General features: G+C 50.5%; 25 non-coding genes across 25 annotated transcripts; 13 read left to right on the forward strand and 12 right to left on the reverse strand.

Moving 5' to 3' along the window:
• The first annotated feature begins 610 nt into the window (after positions 1–610).
• Positions 611–692, forward strand: TRNAS-GCU (transfer RNA serine (anticodon GCU)). Its single transcript has one exon. It is a non-coding gene; the product is annotated as a tRNA-Ser (tRNA).
• A 371-nt stretch (positions 693–1,063) lies between these two features.
• Positions 1,064–1,137, reverse strand: TRNAT-AGU (transfer RNA threonine (anticodon AGU)). The gene has a single exon. It is a non-coding gene; the product is annotated as a tRNA-Thr (tRNA).
• Positions 1,138–1,989: 852 nt separating this feature from the next.
• Positions 1,990–2,071, forward strand: TRNAS-GCU (transfer RNA serine (anticodon GCU)). The gene has a single exon. It is a non-coding gene; the product is annotated as a tRNA-Ser (tRNA).
• Positions 2,072–2,442: 371 nt separating this feature from the next.
• Positions 2,443–2,516, reverse strand: TRNAT-AGU (transfer RNA threonine (anticodon AGU)). The gene has a single exon. It is a non-coding gene; the product is annotated as a tRNA-Thr (tRNA).
• An 852-nt stretch (positions 2,517–3,368) lies between these two features.
• On the forward strand, positions 3,369–3,450 carry TRNAS-GCU (transfer RNA serine (anticodon GCU)). The gene has a single exon. It is a non-coding gene; the product is annotated as a tRNA-Ser (tRNA).
• Positions 3,451–3,821: 371 nt separating this feature from the next.
• Positions 3,822–3,895, reverse strand: TRNAT-AGU (transfer RNA threonine (anticodon AGU)). Its single transcript has one exon. It is a non-coding gene; the product is annotated as a tRNA-Thr (tRNA).
• An 852-nt stretch (positions 3,896–4,747) lies between these two features.
• Positions 4,748–4,829, forward strand: TRNAS-GCU (transfer RNA serine (anticodon GCU)). The gene has a single exon. It is a non-coding gene; the product is annotated as a tRNA-Ser (tRNA).
• A 371-nt stretch (positions 4,830–5,200) lies between these two features.
• Positions 5,201–5,274, reverse strand: TRNAT-AGU (transfer RNA threonine (anticodon AGU)). The gene has a single exon. It is a non-coding gene; the product is annotated as a tRNA-Thr (tRNA).
• Positions 5,275–6,126: 852 nt separating this feature from the next.
• On the forward strand, positions 6,127–6,208 carry TRNAS-GCU (transfer RNA serine (anticodon GCU)). Its single transcript has one exon. It is a non-coding gene; the product is annotated as a tRNA-Ser (tRNA).
• Positions 6,209–6,579: 371 nt separating this feature from the next.
• On the reverse strand, positions 6,580–6,653 carry TRNAT-AGU (transfer RNA threonine (anticodon AGU)). The gene has a single exon. It is a non-coding gene; the product is annotated as a tRNA-Thr (tRNA).
• An 852-nt stretch (positions 6,654–7,505) lies between these two features.
• Positions 7,506–7,587, forward strand: TRNAS-GCU (transfer RNA serine (anticodon GCU)). Its single transcript has one exon. It is a non-coding gene; the product is annotated as a tRNA-Ser (tRNA).
• A 371-nt stretch (positions 7,588–7,958) lies between these two features.
• On the reverse strand, positions 7,959–8,032 carry TRNAT-AGU (transfer RNA threonine (anticodon AGU)). The gene has a single exon. It is a non-coding gene; the product is annotated as a tRNA-Thr (tRNA).
• Positions 8,033–8,884: 852 nt separating this feature from the next.
• On the forward strand, positions 8,885–8,966 carry TRNAS-GCU (transfer RNA serine (anticodon GCU)). Its single transcript has one exon. It is a non-coding gene; the product is annotated as a tRNA-Ser (tRNA).
• Positions 8,967–9,337: 371 nt separating this feature from the next.
• On the reverse strand, positions 9,338–9,411 carry TRNAT-AGU (transfer RNA threonine (anticodon AGU)). Its single transcript has one exon. It is a non-coding gene; the product is annotated as a tRNA-Thr (tRNA).
• Positions 9,412–10,263: 852 nt separating this feature from the next.
• TRNAS-GCU (transfer RNA serine (anticodon GCU)) lies at positions 10,264–10,345 on the forward strand. The gene has a single exon. It is a non-coding gene; the product is annotated as a tRNA-Ser (tRNA).
• A 371-nt stretch (positions 10,346–10,716) lies between these two features.
• TRNAT-AGU (transfer RNA threonine (anticodon AGU)) lies at positions 10,717–10,790 on the reverse strand. The gene has a single exon. It is a non-coding gene; the product is annotated as a tRNA-Thr (tRNA).
• Positions 10,791–11,642: 852 nt separating this feature from the next.
• On the forward strand, positions 11,643–11,724 carry TRNAS-GCU (transfer RNA serine (anticodon GCU)). The gene has a single exon. It is a non-coding gene; the product is annotated as a tRNA-Ser (tRNA).
• Positions 11,725–12,095: 371 nt separating this feature from the next.
• Positions 12,096–12,169, reverse strand: TRNAT-AGU (transfer RNA threonine (anticodon AGU)). Its single transcript has one exon. It is a non-coding gene; the product is annotated as a tRNA-Thr (tRNA).
• An 852-nt stretch (positions 12,170–13,021) lies between these two features.
• On the forward strand, positions 13,022–13,103 carry TRNAS-GCU (transfer RNA serine (anticodon GCU)). The gene has a single exon. It is a non-coding gene; the product is annotated as a tRNA-Ser (tRNA).
• A 1,297-nt stretch (positions 13,104–14,400) lies between these two features.
• TRNAS-GCU (transfer RNA serine (anticodon GCU)) lies at positions 14,401–14,482 on the forward strand. The gene has a single exon. It is a non-coding gene; the product is annotated as a tRNA-Ser (tRNA).
• A 371-nt stretch (positions 14,483–14,853) lies between these two features.
• Positions 14,854–14,927, reverse strand: TRNAT-AGU (transfer RNA threonine (anticodon AGU)). Its single transcript has one exon. It is a non-coding gene; the product is annotated as a tRNA-Thr (tRNA).
• A 2,230-nt stretch (positions 14,928–17,157) lies between these two features.
• Positions 17,158–17,239, forward strand: TRNAS-GCU (transfer RNA serine (anticodon GCU)). Its single transcript has one exon. It is a non-coding gene; the product is annotated as a tRNA-Ser (tRNA).
• A 371-nt stretch (positions 17,240–17,610) lies between these two features.
• Positions 17,611–17,684, reverse strand: TRNAT-AGU (transfer RNA threonine (anticodon AGU)). The gene has a single exon. It is a non-coding gene; the product is annotated as a tRNA-Thr (tRNA).
• An 850-nt stretch (positions 17,685–18,534) lies between these two features.
• Positions 18,535–18,616, forward strand: TRNAS-GCU (transfer RNA serine (anticodon GCU)). The gene has a single exon. It is a non-coding gene; the product is annotated as a tRNA-Ser (tRNA).
• Positions 18,617–18,991: 375 nt separating this feature from the next.
• On the reverse strand, positions 18,992–19,065 carry TRNAT-AGU (transfer RNA threonine (anticodon AGU)). The gene has a single exon. It is a non-coding gene; the product is annotated as a tRNA-Thr (tRNA).
• Positions 19,066–19,562: the final 497 nt, after the last annotated feature.

Here is a 19,562-nt window from a genome sequence, read left to right on the forward strand (position 1 = left end):
ATCCCATCCTCGCCAGGAGGACCCATGTGGACAATAGAAGTCCCCCCTCCCCTTCCCTTCACGCCCCCCAAACATCCGCAGTGAGTTTCACGGGGTTGCCTTTGCAAAAGCTAAGAGACCTTCACTTCTATTCCATACTCGGCAGCAACATTTAATAATAGGAAGTCCCTGCGAGTCGTGACATTTAAGAAATCAAATCTTTTTCAGAAAAGCGCTGCTTGAAACCGCACGGACAAATTGGCAGAATGCCACAGCAGTTGGACGCATGTGGAGGGCTAGAGATTTGTGGTGGCGTGGCTGATTGAGCCAGCGCAGCATGCATCCAGATCTGTCTTGCTTTCACGGCATATTTAAGGAATAGACTGATTGAAGGAATGCCAGGGAAGTACAGACATGAGTAAGAACTATTGATGACTAGAGACATTTTGGCATTTAAACCCTTGGCGTGGGTTTATCTCTGGTAGACTTTCCACTAGAAAGACATTATATACCGTAGGAGGTGAGATGAGGCCCACTGGGCCAATGAACGACGCTACACGAGGTTGAGTGAAAACGCAGCCCAAGGCTCCTCAAAATTCTTTTGGGGATGTTGGGAATCGGCTGCCGCCAGGACGAGGTGGCCGAGTGGTTAAGGCGATGGACTGCTAATCCATTGTGCTCTGCATGCATGGGTTCGAATCCCATCCTCGTCGATTCTTTCTGACGTTTCCCACTTGGAAACTTGCTTTGCTGAGCCTCTTTTGTCTGCCAGCGGATGCCCAGAGCACGGACATTCGCAATCACCATTCAAGAAGGGCCGTTGGCAAACTCTGCAATGACGTCTGGATGGATGTTGTGGCCGATGAAGGGGGGCACTAGGAAGTCACCTCTCTTTTCATTTGTCTGGCTTGATGCCATCCTATATCCTCTAAAGAAGGTGGTGGCAGAGTTCCTCCTTTTCCCGCCATTAGCCAATACACATTCTTTATCCCGCCATGGGTCTATCTTTGGGCTGTGGGAAAGGCAAGTTCGATGTCAAACGCCTCCTTATCATTTTGCGTGAAAAGCTGAAAATAGGGAAGGTAGGCACTGCTGAGATTCGAACTCAGGATCTCCTGTTTACTAGACAGGCGCTTTAACCAACTAAGCCACAGCGCCACATGAGGAAGCCGCCGGGTGCCCGGGTTACAATACGGGCGCTTTAACCAACCAAGCCACAGTGCCACGGAAAGAAAGCGCTGGATCTCCTGTTTACTAGACAGGCGCTTGAAACGACCAAGCCACAGCGCCCTGCGAATAAACCGCCGCCGGGAAGCCTGCCAAACGGCATCTCTAATGGATGACTCCAATTTCTGCGCGCCTGTATTATTTGACGCAGCCCTTACAGCGTTTGCCTTTTTATCCCATCCTCGCCAGGAGGACCCATGTGGACAATAGAAGTCCCCCCTCCCCTTCCCTTCACGCCCCCCAAACATCCGCAGTGAGTTTCACGGGGTTGCCTTTGCAAAAGCTAAGAGACCTTCACTTCTATTCCATACTCGGCAGCAACATTTAATAATAGGAAGTCCCTGCGAGTCGTGACATTTAAGAAATCAAATCTTTTTGGGAAAGGCGCTGCTTGAAACCGCACGGACAAATTGGCAGAATGCCACAGCAGTTGGACGCATGTGGAGGGCTAGAGATTTGTGGTGGCGTGGCTGATTGAGCCAGCGCAGCATGCATCCAGATCTGTCTTGCTTTCACGGCATATTTAAGGAATAGACTGATTGAAGGAATGCCAGGGAAGTACAGACATGAGTAAGAACTATTGATGACTAGAGACATTTTGGCATTTAAACCCTTGGCGTGGGTTTATCTCTGGTAGACTTTCCACTAGAAAGACATTATATACCGTAGGAGGTGAGATAAGGCCCACTGGGCCAATGAACGACGCTACACGAGGTTGAGTGGAAACGCAGCCCAAGGCTACTCAAAATTCTTTTGGGGATGTTGGGAATCGGCCGCCGCCAGGACGAGGTGGCCGAGTGGTTAAGGCGATGGACTGCTAATCCATTGTGCTCTGCATGCATGGGTTCGAATCCCATCCTCGTCGATTCTTTCTGACGTTTCCCACTTGGAAACTTGCTTTGCTGAGCCTCTTTTGTCTGCCAGCGGATGCCCAGAGCACGGACATTCGCAATCACCATTCAAGAAGGGCCGTTGGCAAACTCTGCAATGACGTCTGGATGGATGGTGTGGCCGATGAAGGGGGGCACTAGGAAGTCACCTCTCTTTTCATTTGTCTGGCTTGATGCCATCCTATATCCTCTAAAGAAGGTGGTGGCAGAGTTCCTCCTTTTCCCGCCATTAGCCAATACACATTCTTTATCCCGCCATGGGTCTATCTTTGGGCTGTGGGAAAGGCAAGTTCGATGTCAAACGCCTCCGTATCATTTTGCGTGAAAAGCTGAAAATAGGGAAGGTAGGCACTGCTGAGATTCGAACTCAGGATCTCCTGTTTACTAGACAGGCGCTTTAACCAACTAAGCCACAGCGCCACATGAGGAAGCCGCCGGGTGCCCGGGTTACAATACGGGCGCTTTAACCAACCAAGCCACAGTGCCACGGAAAGAAAGTGCTGGATCTCCTGTTTACTAGACAGGCGCTTGAAACGACCAAGCCACAGCGCCCTGCGAATAAACCGCCGCCGGGAAGCCTGCCAAACGGCATCTCTAATGGATGACTCCAATTTCTGCGCGCCTGTATTATTTGACGCAGCCCTTACAGCGTTTGCCTTTTTATCCCATCCTCGCCAGGAGGACCCATGTGGACAATAGAAGTCCCCCCTCCCCTTCCCTTCACGCCCCCCAAACATCCGCAGTGAGTTTCACGGGGTTGCCTTTGCAAAAGCTAAGAGACCTTCACTTCTATTCCATACTCGGCAGCAACATTTAATAATAGGAAGTCCCTGCGAGTCGTGACATTTAAGAAATCAAATCTTTTTGGGAAAGGCGCTGCTTGAAACCGCACGGACAAATTGGCAGAATGCCACAGCAGTTGGACGCATGTGGAGGGCTAGAGATTTGTGGTGGCGTGGCTGATTGAGCCAGCGCAGCATGCATCCAGATCTGTCTTGCTTTCACGGCATATTTAAGGAATAGACTGATTGAAGGAATGCCAGGGAAGTACAGACATGAGTAAGAACTATTGATGACTAGAGACATTTTGGCATTTAAACCCTTGGCGTGGGTTTATCTCTGGTAGACTTTCCACTAGAAAGACATTATATACCGTAGGAGGTGAGATAAGGCCCACTGGGCCAATGAACGACGCTACACGAGGTTGAGTGGAAACGCAGCCCAAGGCTCCTCAAAATTCTTTTGGGGATGTTGGGAATCGGCCGCCGCCAGGACGAGGTGGCCGAGTGGTTAAGGCGATGGACTGCTAATCCATTGTGCTCTGCATGCATGGGTTCGAATCCCATCCTCGTCGATTCTTTCTGACGTTTCCCACTTGGAAACTTGCTTTGCTGAGCCTCTTTTGTCTGCCAGCGGATGCCCAGAGCACGGACATTCGCAATCACCATTCAAGAAGGGCCGTTGGCAAACTCTGCAATGACGTCTGGATGGATGGTGTGGCCGATGAAGGGGGGCACTAGGAAGTCACCTCTCTTTTCATTTGTCTGGCTTGATGCCATCCTATATCCTCTAAAGAAGGTGGTGGCAGAGTTCCTCCTTTTCCCGCCATTAGCCAATACACATTCTTTATCCCGCCATGGGTCTATCTTTGGGCTGTGGGAAAGGCAAGTTCGATGTCAAACGCCTCCTTATCATTTTGCGTGAAAAGCTGAAAATAGGGAAGGTAGGCACTGCTGAGATTCGAACTCAGGATCTCCTGTTTACTAGACAGGCGCTTTAACCAACTAAGCCACAGCGCCACATGAGGAAGCCGCCGGGTGCCCGGGTTACAATACGGGCGCTTTAACCAACCAAGCCACAGTGCCACGGAAAGAAAGTGCTGGATCTCCTGTTTACTAGACAGGCGCTTGAAACGACCAAGCCACAGCGCCCTGCGAATAAACCGCCGCCGGGAAGCCTGCCAAACGGCATCTCTAATGGATGACTCCAATTTCTGCGCGCCTGTATTATTTGACGCAGCCCTTACAGCGTTTGCCTTTTTATCCCATCCTCGCCAGGAGGACCCATGTGGACAATAGAAGTCCCCCCTCCCCTTCCCTTCACGCCCCCCAAACATCCGCAGTGAGTTTCACGGGGTTGCCTTTGCAAAAGCTAAGAGACCTTCACTTCTATTCCATACTCGGCAGCAACATTTAATAATAGGAAGTCCCTGCGAGTCGTGACATTTAAGAAATCAAATCTTTTTGGGAAAGGCGCTGCTTGAAACCGCACGGACAAATTGGCAGAATGCCACAGCAGTTGGACGCATGTGGAGGGCTAGAGATTTGTGGTGGCGTGGCTGATTGAGCCAGCGCAGCATGCATCCAGATCTGTCTTGCTTTCACGGCATATTTAAGGAATAGACTGATTGAAGGAATGCCAGGGAAGTACAGACATGAGTAAGAACTATTGATGACTAGAGACATTTTGGCATTTAAACCCTTGGCGTGGGTTTATCTCTGGTAGACTTTCCACTAGAAAGACATTATATACCGTAGGAGGTGAGATAAGGCCCACTGGGCCAATGAACGACGCTACACGAGGTTGAGTGGAAACGCAGCCCAAGGCTCCTCAAAATTCTTTTGGGGATGTTGGGAATCGGCCGCCGCCAGGACGAGGTGGCCGAGTGGTTAAGGCGATGGACTGCTAATCCATTGTGCTCTGCATGCATGGGTTCGAATCCCATCCTCGTCGATTCTTTCTGACGTTTCCCACTTGGAAACTTGCTTTGCTGAGCCTCTTTTGTCTGCCAGCGGATGCCCAGAGCACGGACATTCGCAATCACCATTCAAGAAGGGCCGTTGGCAAACTCTGCAATGACGTCTGGATGGATGGTGTGGCCGATGAAGGGGGGCACTAGGAAGTCACCTCTCTTTTCATTTGTCTGGCTTGATGCCATCCTATATCCTCTAAAGAAGGTGGTGGCAGAGTTCCTCCTTTTCCCGCCATTAGCCAATACACATTCTTTATCCCGCCATGGGTCTATCTTTGGGCTGTGGGAAAGGCAAGTTCGATGTCAAACGCCTCCTTATCATTTTGCGTGAAAAGCTGAAAATAGGGAAGGTAGGCACTGCTGAGATTCGAACTCAGGATCTCCTGTTTACTAGACAGGCGCTTTAACCAACTAAGCCACAGCGCCACATGAGGAAGCCGCCGGGTGCCCGGGTTACAATACGGGCGCTTTAACCAACCAAGCCACAGTGCCACGGAAAGAAAGCGCTGGATCTCCTGTTTACTAGACAGGCGCTTGAAACGACCAAGCCACAGCGCCCTGCGAATAAACCGCCGCCGGGAAGCCTGCCAAACGGCATCTCTAATGGATGACTCCAATTTCTGCGCGCCTGTATTATTTGACGCAGCCCTTACAGCGTTTGCCTTTTTATCCCATCCTCGCCAGGAGGACCCATGTGGACAATAGAAGTCCCCCCTCCCCTTCCCTTCACGCCCCCCAAACATCCGCAGTGAGTTTCACGGGGTTGCCTTTGCAAAAGCTAAGAGACCTTCACTTCTATTCCATACTCGGCAGCAACATTTAATAATAGGAAGTCCCTGCGAGTCGTGACATTTAAGAAATCAAATCTTTTTGGGAAAGGCGCTGCTTGAAACCGCACGGACAAATTGGCAGAATGCCACAGCAGTTGGACGCATGTGGAGGGCTAGAGATTTGTGGTGGCGTGGCTGATTGAGCCAGCGCAGCATGCATCCAGATCTGTCTTGCTTTCACGGCATATTTAAGGAATAGACTGATTGAAGGAATGCCAGGGAAGTACAGACATGAGTAAGAACTATTGATGACTAGAGACATTTTGGCATTTAAACCCTTGGCGTGGGTTTATCTCTGGTAGACTTTCCACTAGAAAGACATTATATACCGTAGGAGGTGAGATAAGGCCCACTGGGCCAATGAACGACGCTACACGAGGTTGAGTGGAAACGCAGCCCAAGGCTCCTCAAAATTCTTTTGGGGATGTTGGGAATCGGCCGCCGCCAGGACGAGGTGGCCGAGTGGTTAAGGCGATGGACTGCTAATCCATTGTGCTCTGCATGCATGGGTTCGAATCCCATCCTCGTCGATTCTTTCTGACGTTTCCCACTTGGAAACTTGCTTTGCTGAGCCTCTTTTGTCTGCCAGCGGATGCCCAGAGCACGGACATTCGCAATCACCATTCAAGAAGGGCCGTTGGCAAACTCTGCAATGACGTCTGGATGGATGGTGTGGCCGATGAAGGGGGGCACTAGGAAGTCACCTCTCTTTTCATTTGTCTGGCTTGATGCCATCCTATATCCTCTAAAGAAGGTGGTGGCAGAGTTCCTCCTTTTCCCGCCATTAGCCAATACACATTCTTTATCCCGCCATGGGTCTATCTTTGGGCTGTGGGAAAGGCAAGTTCGATGTCAAACGCCTCCTTATCATTTTGCGTGAAAAGCTGAAAATAGGGAAGGTAGGCACTGCTGAGATTCGAACTCAGGATCTCCTGTTTACTAGACAGGCGCTTTAACCAACTAAGCCACAGCGCCACATGAGGAAGCCGCCGGGTGCCCGGGTTACAATACGGGCGCTTTAACCAACCAAGCCACAGTGCCACGGAAAGAAAGTGCTGGATCTCCTGTTTACTAGACAGGCGCTTGAAACGACCAAGCCACAGCGCCCTGCGAATAAACCGCCGCCGGGAAGCCTGCCAAACGGCATCTCTAATGGATGACTCCAATTTCTGCGCGCCTGTATTATTTGACGCAGCCCTTACAGCGTTTGCCTTTTTATCCCATCCTCGCCAGGAGGACCCATGTGGACAATAGAAGTCCCCCCTCCCCTTCCCTTCACGCCCCCCAAACATCCGCAGTGAGTTTCACGGGGTTGCCTTTGCAAAAGCTAAGAGACCTTCACTTCTATTCCATACTCGGCAGCAACATTTAATAATAGGAAGTCCCTGCGAGTCGTGACATTTAAGAAATCAAATCTTTTTCAGAAAAGCGCTGCTTGAAACCGCACGGACAAATTGGCAGAATGCCACAGCAGTTGGACGCATGTGGAGGGCTAGAGAATTGTGGTGGCGTGGCTGATTGAGCCAGCGCAGCATGCATCCAGATCTGTCTTGCTTTCACGGCATATTTAAGGAATAGACTGATTGAAGGAATGCCAGGGAAGTACAGACATGAGTAAGAACTATTGATGACTAGTGACATTTTGGCATTTAAACCCTTGGCGTGGGTTTATCTCTGGTAGACTTTCCACTAGAAAGACATTATATACCGTAGGAGGTGAGATGAGGCCCACTGGGCCAATGAACGACGCTACACGAGGTTGAGTGGAAACGCAGCCCAAGGCTCCTCAAAATTCTTTTGGGGATGTTGGGAATCGGCTGCCGCCAGGACGAGGTGGCCGAGTGGTTAAGGCGATGGACTGCTAATCCATTGTGCTCTGCATGCATGGGTTCGAATCCCATCCTCGTCGATTCTTTCTGACGTTTCCCACTTGGAAACTTGCTTTGCTGAGCCTCTTTTGTCTGCCAGCGGATGCCCAGAGCACGGACATTCGCAATCACCATTCAAGAAGGGCCGTTGGCAAACTCTGCAATGACGTCTGGATGGATGTTGTGGCCGATGAAGGGGGGCACTAGGAAGTCACCTCTCTTTTCATTTGTCTGGCTTGATGCCATCCTATATCCTCTAAAGAAGGTGGTGGCAGAGTTCCTCCTTTTCCCGCCATTAGCCAATACACATTCTTTATCCCGCCATGGGTCTATCTTTGGGCTGTGGGAAAGGCAAGTTCGATGTCAAACGCCTCCTTATCATTTTGCGTGAAAAGCTGAAAATAGGGAAGGTAGGCACTGCTGAGATTCGAACTCAGGATCTCCTGTTTACTAGACAGGCGCTTTAACCAACTAAGCCACAGCGCCACATGAGGAAGCCGCCGGGTGCCCGGGTTACAATACGGGCGCTTTAACCAACCAAGCCACAGTGCCACGGAAAGAAAGCGCTGGATCTCCTGTTTACTAGACAGGCGCTTGAAACGACCAAGCCACAGCGCCCTGCGAATAAACCGCCGCCGGGAAGCCTGCCAAACGGCATCTCTAATGGATGACTCCAATTTCTGCGCGCCTGTATTATTTGACGCAGCCCTTACAGCGTTTGCCTTTTTATCCCATCCTCGCCAGGAGGACCCATGTGGACAATAGAAGTCCCCCCTCCCCTTCCCTTCACGCCCCCCAAACATCCGCAGTGAGTTTCACGGGGTTGCCTTTGCAAAAGCTAAGAGACCTTCACTTCTATTCCATACTCGGCAGCAACATTTAATAATAGGAAGTCCCTGCGAGTCGTGACATTTAAGAAATCAAATCTTTTTGGGAAAGGCGCTGCTTGAAACCGCACGGACAAATTGGCAGAATGCCACAGCAGTTGGACGCATGTGGAGGGCTAGAGATTTGTGGTGGCGTGGCTGATTGAGCCAGCGCAGCATGCATCCAGATCTGTCTTGCTTTCACGGCATATTTAAGGAATAGACTGATTGAAGGAATGCCAGGGAAGTACAGACATGAGTAAGAACTATTGATGACTAGAGACATTTTGGCATTTAAACCCTTGGCGTGGGTTTATCTCTGGTAGACTTTCCACTAGAAAGACATTATATACCGTAGGAGGTGAGATAAGGCCCACTGGGCCAATGAACGACGCTACACGAGGTTGAGTGGAAACGCAGCCCAAGGCTCCTCAAAATTCTTTTGGGGATGTTGGGAATCGGCCGCCGCCAGGACGAGGTGGCCGAGTGGTTAAGGCGATGGACTGCTAATCCATTGTGCTCTGCATGCATGGGTTCGAATCCCATCCTCGTCGATTCTTTCTGACGTTTCCCACTTGGAAACTTGCTTTGCTGAGCCTCTTTTGTCTGCCAGCGGATGCCCAGAGCACGGACATTCGCAATCACCATTCAAGAAGGGCCGTTGGCAAACTCTGCAATGACGTCTGGATGGATGGTGTGGCCGATGAAGGGGGGCACTAGGAAGTCACCTCTCTTTTCATTTCTCTGGCTTGATGCCATCCTATATCCTCTAAAGAAGGTGGTGGCAGAGTTCCTCCTTTTCCCGCCATTAGCCAATACACATTCTTTATCCCGCCATGGGTCTATCTTTGGGCTGTGGGAAAGGCAAGTTCGATGTCAAACGCCTCCTTATCATTTTGCGTGAAAAGCTGAAAATAGGGAAGGTAGGCACTGCTGAGATTCGAACTCAGGATCTCCTGTTTACTAGACAGGCGCTTTAACCAACTAAGCCACAGCGCCACATGAGGAAGCCGCCGGGTGCCCGGGTTACAATACGGGCGCTTTAACATACCAAGCCACAGTGCCACGGAAAGAAAGTGCTGGATCTCCTGTTTACTAGACAGGCGCTTGAAACGACCAAGCCACAGCGCCCTGCGAATAAACCGCCGCCGGGAAGCCTGCCAAACGGCATCTCTAATGGATGACTCCAATTTCTGCGCGCCTGTATTATTTGACGCAGCCCTTACAGCGTTTGCCTTTTTATCCCATCCTCGCCAGGAGGACCCATGTGGACAATAGAAGTCCCCCCTCCCCTTCCCTTCACGCCCCCCAAACATCCGCAGTGAGTTTCACGGGGTTGCCTTTGCAAAAGCTAAGAGACCTTCACTTCTATTCCATACTCGGCAGCAACATTTAATAATAGGAAGTCCCTGCGAGTCGTGACATTTAAGAAATCAAATCTTTTTCAGAAAAGCGCTGCTTGAAACCGCACGGACAAATTGGCAGAATGCCACAGCAGTTGGACGCATGTGGAGGGCTAGAGATTTGTGGTGGCGTGGCTGATTGAGCCAGCGCAGCATGCATCCAGATCTGTCTTGCTTTCACGGCATATTTAAGGAATAGACTGATTGAAGGAATGCCAGGGAAGTACAGACATGAGTAAGAACTATTGATGACTAGAGACATTTTGGCATTTAAACCCTTGGCGTGGGTTTATCTCTGGTAGACTTTCCACTAGAAAGACATTATATACCGTAGGAGGTGAGATAAGGCCCACTGGGCCAATGAACGACGCTACACGAGGTTGAGTGAAAACGCAGCTCAAGGCTCCTCAAAATTCTTTTGGGGATGTTGGGAATCGGCTGCCGCCAGGACGAGGTGGCCGAGTGGTTAAGGCGATGGACTGCTAATCCATTGTGCTCTGCATGCATGGGTTCGAATCCCATCCTCGTCGATTCTTTCTGACGTTTCCCACTTGGAAACTTGCTTTGCTGAGCCTCTTTTGTCTGCCAGCGGATGCCCAGAGCACGGACATTCGCAATCACCATTCAAGAAGGGCCGTTGGCAAACTCTGCAATGACGTCTGGATGGATGTTGTGGCCGATGAAGGGGGGCACTAGGAAGTCACCTCTCTTTTCATTTGTCTGGCTTGATGCCATCCTATATCCTCTAAAGAAGGTGGTGGCAGAGTTCCTCCTTTTCCCGCCATTAGCCAATACGCATTCTATATCCCGCCATGGGTCTATCTTTGGGCTGTGGGAAAGGCAAGTTCGATGTCAAACGCCTCCTTATCATTTTGCGTGAAAAGCTGAAAATAGGGAAAGTAGGCACTGCTGAGATTTGAACTCATGATCTCCTGTTTACTAGACAGGCGCTTTAACCAACTAAGCCACAGCGCCACATGAGAAAGCCACGGGGTGCCCGGGTTACAATACGGGCGCTTTAACCAACCAAGCCACAGTGCCAAGGAAAGAAAGCGCTGGGTCTCCTGTTTACTAGACAGGCGCTTGAAACGACCAAGCCACAACGCCCTGCGAATAAACCTCCGCCGGGAAGCCTGCCAAACGGCATCTCTAATGGATGACTCCAATTTCTGCGCGCCTGTATTATTTGACGCAGCCCTTACAGCGTTTGCCTTTTTATCCCATCCTCGCCAGGAGGACCCATGTGGACAATAGAAGTCCCCCCTCCCCTTCCCTTCACGCCCCCCAAACATCCGCAGTGAGTTTCACGGGGTTGCCTTTGCAAAAGCTAAGAGACCTTCACTTCTATTCCATACTCGGCAGCAACATTTAATAATAGGAAGTCCCTGCGAGTCGTGACATTTAAGAAATCAAATCTTTTTGGGAAAGGCGCTGCTTGAAACCGCACGGACAAATTGGCAGAATGCCACAGCAGTTGGACGCATGTGGAGGGCTAGAGATTTGTGGTGGCGTGGCTGATTGAGCCAGCGCAGCATGCATCCAGATCTGTCTTGCTTTCACGGCATATTTAAGGAATAGACTGATTGAAGGAATGCCAGGGAAGTACAGACATGAGTAAGAACTATTGATGACTAGAGACATTTTGGCATTTAAACCCTTGGCGTGGGTTTATCTCTGGTAGACTTTCCACTAGAAAGACATTATATACCGTAGGAGGTGAGATAAGGCCCACTGGGCCAATGAACGACGCTACACGAGGTTGAGTGGAAACGCAGCCCAAGGCTCCTCAAAATTCTTTTGGGGATGTTGGGAATCGGCCGCCGCCAGGACGAGGTGGCCGAGTGGTTAAGGCGATGGACTGCTAATCCATTGTGCTCTGCATGCATGGGTTCGAATCCCATCCTCGTCGATTCTTTCTGACGTTTCCCACTTGGAAACTTGCTTTGCTGAGCCTCTTTTGTCTGCCAGCGGATGCCCAGAGCACGGACATTCACAATCACCATTCAAGAAGGGCCGTTGGCAAACTCTGCAATGACGTCTGGATGGATGGTGTGGCCGATGAAGGGGGGCACTAGGAAGTCACCTCTCTTTTCATTTGTCTGGCTTGATGCCATCCTATATCCTCTAAAGAAGGTGGTGGCAGAGTTCCTCCTTTTCCCGCCATTAGCCAATACACATTCTTTATCCCGCCATGGGTCTATCTTTGGGCTGTGGGAAAGGCAAGTTCGATGTCAAACGCCTCCTTAGCATTTTGCGTGAAAAGCTGAAAATAGGGAAGGTAGGCACTGCTGAGATTCGAACTCAGGATCTCCTGTTTACTAGACAGGCGCTTTAACCAACTAAGCCACAGCGCCACATGATGAAGCCGCCGGGTGCCCGGGTTACAATACGGGCGCTTTAACCAACCAAGCCACAGTGGCAAGAAAAGAAAGCGCTGGATCTCCTGTTTACTAGACAGGCGCTTGAAACGACCAAGCCACAGCGCCCTGCGAATAAACCGCCGCCGGGAAGCCTGCCAAACGGCATCTCTAATGGATGACTCCAATTTCTGCGCGCCTGTATTATTTGACGCAGCCCTTACAGCGTTTGCCTTTTTATCCCATCCTCGCCAGGAGGACCCATGTGGACAATAGAAGTCCCCCCTCCCCTTCCCTTCACGCCCCCCAAACATCCGCAGTGAGTTTCACGGGGTTGCCTTTGCAAAAGCTAAGAGACCTTCACTTCTATTCCATACTCGGCAGCAACATTTAATAATAGGAAGTCCCTGCGAGTCGTGACATTTAAGAAATCAAATCTTTTTGGGAAAGGCGCTGCTTGAAACCGCACGGACAAATTGGCAGAATGCCACAGCAGTTGGACGCATGTGGAGGGCTAGAGATTTGTGGTGGCGTGGCTGATTGAGCCAGCGCAGCATGCATCCAGATCTGTCTTGCTTTCACGGCATATTTAAGGAATAGACTGATTGAAGGAATGCCAGGGAAGTACAGACATGAGTAAGAACTATTGATGACTAGAGACATTTTGGCATTTAAACCCTTGGCGTGGGTTTATCTCTGGTAGACTTTCCACTAGAAAGACATTATATACCGTAGGAGGTGAGATAAGGCCCACTGGGCCAATGAACGACGCTACACGAGGTTGAGTGGAAACGCAGCCCAAGGCTCCTCAAAATTCTTTTGGGGATGTTGGGATTCGGCCGCCGCCAGGACGAGGTGGCCGAGTGGTTAAGGCGATGGACTGCTAATCCATTGTGCTCTGCATGCATGGGTTCGAATCCCATCCTCGTCGATTCTTTCTGACGTTTCCCACTTGGAAACTTGCTTTGCTGAGCCTCTTTTGTCTGCCAGCGGATGCCCAGAGCACGGACATTCGCAATCACCATTCAAGAAGGGCCGTTGGCAAACTCTGCAATGACGTCTGGATGGATGGTGTGGCCGATGAAGGGGGGCACTAGGAAGTCACCTCTCTTTTCATTTGTCTGGCTTGATGCCATCCTATATCCTCTAAAGAAGGTGGTGGCAGAGTTCCTCCTTTTCCCGCCATTAGCCAATACGCATTCTTTATCCCGCCATGGGTCTATCTTTGGGCTGTGGGAAAGGCAAGTTCGATGTCAAACGCCTCCTTATCATTTTGCGTGAAAAGCTGAAAATAGGGAAAGTAGGCACTGCTGAGATTTGAACTCATGATCTCCTGTTTACTAGGCAGGCGCTTTAACCAACTAAGCCACAGCGCCACATGAGAAAGCCGCCGGGTGCCCGGGTTACAATACGGGCGCTTTAACCAACCAAGCCACAGTGCCAAGGAAAGAAAGCGCTGGGTCTCCTGTTTACTAGACAGGCGCTTGAAACGACCAAGCCACAACGCCCTGCGAATAAACCGCCGCCGGGAAGCCTGCCAAACGGCATCTCTAATGGATGACTCCAATTTCTGCGCGCCTGTATTATTTGACGCAGCCCTTACAGCGTTTGCCTTTTTATCCCATCCTCGCCAGGAGGACCCATGTGGACAATAGAAGTCCCCCCTCCCCTTCCCTTCACGCCCCCCAAACATCCGCAGTGAGTTTCACGGGGTTGCCTTTGCAAAAGCTAAGAGACCTTCACTTCTATTCCATACTCGGCAGCAACATTTAATAATAGGAAGTCCCTGCGAGTCGTGACATTTAAGAAATCAAATCTTTTTGGGAAAGGCGCTGCTTGAAACCGCACGGACAAATTGGCAGAATGCCACAGCAGTTGGACGCATGTGGAGGGCTAGAGATTTGTGGTGGCGTGGCTGATTGAGCCAGCGCAGCATGCATCCAGATCTGTCTTGCTTTCACGGCATATTTAAGGAATAGACTGATTGAAGGAATGCCAGGGAAGTACAGACATGAGTAAGAACTATTGATGACTAGAGACATTTTGGCATTTAAACCCTTGGCGTGGGTTTATCTCTGGTAGACTTTCCACTAGAAAGACATTATATACCGTAGGAGGTGAGATAAGGCCCACTGGGCCAATGAACGACGCTACACGAGGTTGAGTGGAAACGCAGCCCAAGGCTCCTCAAAATTCTTTTGGGGATGTTGGGAATCGGCCGCCGCCAGGACGAGGTGGCCGAGTGGTTAAGGCGATGGACTGCTAATCCATTGTGCTCTGCATGCATGGGTTCGAATCCCATCCTCGTCGATTCTTTCTGACGTTTCCCACTTGGAAACTTGCTTTGCTGAGCCTCTTTTGTCTGCCAGCGGATGCCCAGAGCACGGACATTCGCAATCACCATTCAAGAAGGGCCGTTGGCAAACTCTGCAATGACGTCTGAATGGATGGTGTGGCCGATGAAGGGGGGCACTAGGAAGTCACCTCTCTTTTCATTTGTCTGGCTTGATGCCATCCTATATCCTCTAAAGAAGGTGGTGGCAGAGTTCCTCCTTTTCCCGCCATTAGCCAATACACATTCTTTATCCCGCCATGGGTCTATCTTTGGGCTGTGGGAAAGGCAAGTTCGATGTCAAACGCCTCCTTATCATTTTGCGTGAAAAGCTGAAAATAGGGAAGGTAGGCACTGCTGAGATTCGAACTCAGGATCTCCTGTTTACTAGACAGGCGCTTTAACCAACTAAGCCACAGCGCCACATGAGGAAGCCGCCGGGTGCCCGGGTTACAATACGGGCACTTTAACCAACCAAGCCACAGTGCCACGGAAAGAAAGCGCTGGATCTCCTGTTTACTAGACAGGCGCTTGAAACGACCAAGCCACAGCGCCCTGTGAATAAACCGCCGCCGGGAAGCCTGCCAAACGGCATCTCTAATGGATGACTCCAATTTCTGCACGCCTGTATTATTTGACGCAGCCCTTACAGCGTTTGCCTTTTTATCCCATCCTCGCCAGGAGGACCCATGTGGACAATAGAAGTCCCCCCTCCCCTTCCCTTCACGCCCCCCAAACATCCGCAGTGAGTTTCACGGGGTTGCCTTTGCAAAAGCTAAGAGACCTTCACTTCTATTCCATACTCGGCAGCAACATTTAATAATAGGAAGTCCCTGCGAGTCGTGGCATTTAAGATATCAAATCTTTTTGGGAAAAGCGCTGCTTGAAACCGCACGGACAAATTGGCAGAATTCCACAGCAGTTGGACGCACGTGGAGGGCTAGAGATTTGTGGTGGCGTGGCTGATTGAGCCAGCGCAGCATGCATCGAGATCTGTCTTGCTTTCACGGCATATTTAAGGAATAGACTGATTGAAGGAATGCCAGGGAAGTACAGACATGAGTAAGAACTATTGATGACTAGAGACATTTTGGCATTTAAACCCTTGGCGTGGGTTTATCTCTGGTAGACTTTCCACTAGAAAGACATTATATACCGTAGGAGGTGAGATAAGGCCCAGTGGGCCAATGAACGACGCTACACGAGGTTGAGTGGAAACGCAGCCCAAGGCTCCTCAAAATTCTTTTGGGGATGTTGGGAATCGGCCGCCGCCAGGACGAGGTGGCCGAGTGGTTAAGGGGATGGACTGCTAATCCATTGTGCTCTGCATGCATGGGTTCGAATCCCATCCTCGTCGATTCTTTCTGACGTTTCCCACTTGGAAACTTGCTTTGCTGACCCTCTTTTGTCTGCCAGCGGATGCCCAGAGCACGGACATTCGCAATCACCATTCAAGAAGGGCCGTTGGCAAACTCTGCAATGACGTCTGGATGGATGGTGTGGCGATGAAGGGGGGCACTAGGAAGTCACCTCTCTTTTCATTTGTCTGGCTTGATGCCATCCTATATCCTCTAAAGAAGGTGGTGGCAGAGTTCCTCCTTTTCCCGCCATTAGCCAATACGCATTCTTTATCCCGCCATGGGTCTATCTTTGGGCTGTGGGAAAGGCAAGTTCGATGTCAAACGCCTCCTTATCATTTTGCGTGAAAAGCTGAAAATAGGGAAAGTAGGCACTGCTGAGATTTGAACTCATGATCTTCTGTTTACTAGACAGGCGCTTTAACCAACTAAGCCACAGCACCACATGAGAAAGCCGTCGGGTGCCCGGGTTACAATACGGGCGCTTTAACCAACCAAGCCACAGTGCCACGGAAAGAAAGCGCTGGGTCTCCTGTTTACTAGACAGGCGCTTGAAACGACCAAGCCACAACGCCCTGCGAATAAACCGCCGCCGGGAAGCCTGCCAAACGGCATCTCTAATGGATGACTCCAATTTCTGCGCGCCTGTATTATTTGACGCAGCCCTTACAGCGTTTGCCTTTTTATCCCATCCTCGCCAGGAGGACCCATGTGGACAATAGAAGTCCCCCCTCCCCTTCCCTTCACGCCCCCCAAACATCCGCAGTGAGTTTCACGGGGTTGCCTTTGCAAAAGCTAAGAGACCTTCACTTCTATTCCATACTCGGCAGCAACATTTAATAATAGGAAGTCCCTGCGAGTCGTGACATTTAAGAAATCAAATCTTTTTGGGAAAGGCGCTGCTTGAAACCGCACGGACAAATTGGCAGAATGCCACAGCAGTTGGACGCATGTGGAGGGCTAGAGATTTGTGGTGGCGTGGCTGATTGAGCCAGCGCAGCATGCATCGAGATCTGTCTTGCTTTCACAGCATATTTAAGGAATAGACTGATTGAAGGAATGCCAGGGAAGTACAGACATGAGTAAGAACTATTGATGACTAGAGACATTTTGGCATTTAAACCCTTGGCGTGTGTTTATCTCTGGTAGACTTTCCACTAGAAAGACATTATATACCGTAGGAGGTGAGATAAGGCCCACTGGGCCAATGAACGACGCTACACGAGGTTGAGTGGAAACGCAGCCCAAGGCTCCTCAAAATTCTTTTGGGGATGTTGGGAATCGGCCGCCGCCAGGACGAGGTGGCCGAGTGGTTAAGGCGATGGACTGCTAATCCATTGTGCTCTGCATGCATGGGTTCGAATCCCATCCTCGTCGATTCTTTCTGACGTTTCCCACTTGGAAACTTGCTTTGCTGAGCCTCTTTTGTCTGCCAGCGGATGCCCAGAGCACGGACATTCGCAATCACCATTCAAGAAGGGCCGTTGGCAAACTCTGCAATGACGTCTGGATGGATGGTGTGGCCGATGAAGGGGGGCACTAGGAAGTCACCTCTCTTTTCATTTGTCTGGCTTGATGCCATCCTATATCCTCTAAAGAAGGTGGTGACAGAGTTCCTCCTTTTCCCGCCATTAGCCAATACACATTCTTTATCCCGCCATGGGTCTATCTTTGGGCTGTGGGAAAGGCAAGTTCGATGTCAAACGCCTCCTTATCATTTTGCGTGAAAAGCTGAAAATAGGGAAGGTAGGCACTGCTGAGATTCGAACTCAGGATCTCCTGTTTACTAGACAGGCGCTTTAACCAACTAAGCCACAGCGCCACATGAGGAAGCCGCCGGGTGCCCGGGTTACAATACGGGCGCTTTAACCAACCAAGCCACAGTGCCACGGAAAGAAAGCGCTGGATCTCCTGTTTACTAGACAGGCGCTTGAAACGACCAAGCCACAGCGCCCTGCGAATAAACCGCCGCCGGGAAGCCTGCCAAACGGCATATCTAATGGATGACTCCAATTTCTGCGCGCCTGTATTATTTGACGCAGCCCTTACAGCGTTTGCCTTTTTATCCCATCCTCGCCAGGAGGACCCATGTGGACAATAGAAGTCCCCCCTCCCCTTCCCTTCACCCAACCCAATAATGCCCACTGTGAGTTTCAGGGGGTTGCCTTTGCAAAAGCTAAGAGACCTTCACTTCTATTCCATACTCGGCAGCAACATTTAATAATAGGAAGTCCCTGCGAGTCGTGGCATTTAAGAAATCAAATCTTTTTGGGAAAGGCGCTGCTTGAAACCGCACGGACAAATTGGCAGAATGCCACAGCAGTTGGACGCATGTGGAGGGCTAGAGATTTGTGGTGACGTGGCTGATTGAGCCAGCGCAGCATGCATCGAGATCTGTCTTGCTTTCACGGCATATTTAAGGAATAGACTGAAGGTATGCCAGGGAAGTACAGACATGAGTAAGAACTATTGATGACTAGAGACATTTTGGCATTTAAACCCTTGGCGTGGGTTTATCTCTGGTAGACTTTCCACTAGAAAGACATTATATACCGTAGGAGGTGAGATAAGGCCCACTGGGCCAATGAACGACGCTACACGAGGTTGAGTGGAAACGCAGCCCAAGGCTCCTCAAAATTCTTTTGGGGATGTTGGGAATCGGCCGCCGCCAGGACGAGGTGGCCGAGTGGTTAAGGCGATGGACTGCTAATCCATTGTGCTCTGCATGCATGGGTTCGAATCCCATCCTCGTCGATTCTTTCTGACGTTTCCCACTTGGAAACTTGCTTTGCTGAGCCTCTTTTGTCTGCCAGCGGATGCCCAGAGCACGGACATTCGCAATCACCATTCAAGAAGGGCCGTTGGCAAACTCTGCAATGACGTCTGGATGGATGGATGGTGTGGCCGATGAAGGGGGGCACTAGGAAGTCACCTCTCTTTTCATTTGTCTGGCTTGATGCCATGCTATATCCTCTAAAGAAGGTGGTGACAGAGTTCCTCCTTTTCCCGCCATTAGCCAATACACATTCTTTATCCCGTCATGGGTCTATCTTTGGGCTGTGGGAAAGGCAAGTTCGATGTCAAACGCCTCCTTATCATTTTGCGTGAAAAGCTGAAATTAGGGAAGGTAGGCACTGCTGAGATTTGAACTCAGGATCTCCTGTTTACTAGACAGGCGCTTTAACCAACTAAGCCACAGCGCCACATGAGGAAGCCGCCGGGTGCCCGGGTTACAATACGGGCGCTTTAACCAACCAAGCCACAGTGCCACGGAAAGAAAGCGCTGGATCTCCTGTTTACTAGACAGACGCTTGAAACGACCAAGCCACAACGCCCTGCGAATAAACCGCCGCCGGGAAGCCTGCCAAACGGCATCTCTAATGGATGACTCCAATTTCTGCGCGCCTGTATTATTTGACGCAGCCCTTACAGCGTTTGCCTTTTTATCCCATCCTCGCCAGGAGGACCCATGTGGACAATAGAAGTCCCCCCTCCCCTTCCCTTCACGCCCCCCAAACATCCGCAGTGAGTTTCACGGGGTTGCCTTTGCAAAAGCTAAGAGACCTTCACTTCTATTCCATACTCGGCAGCAACATTTAATAATAGGAAGTCCCTGCGAGTCGTGACATTTAAGAAATCAAATCTTTTTGGGAAAGGCGCTGCTTGAAACCGCACGGACAAATTGGCAGAATGCCACAGC

The sequence above is a fragment of the Leptodactylus fuscus genome, chromosome 7 (genome assembly GCF_031893055.1).
Source record: "Leptodactylus fuscus isolate aLepFus1 chromosome 7, aLepFus1.hap2, whole genome shotgun sequence".
Taxonomy (NCBI): domain Eukaryota; kingdom Metazoa; phylum Chordata; class Amphibia; order Anura; family Leptodactylidae; genus Leptodactylus; species Leptodactylus fuscus.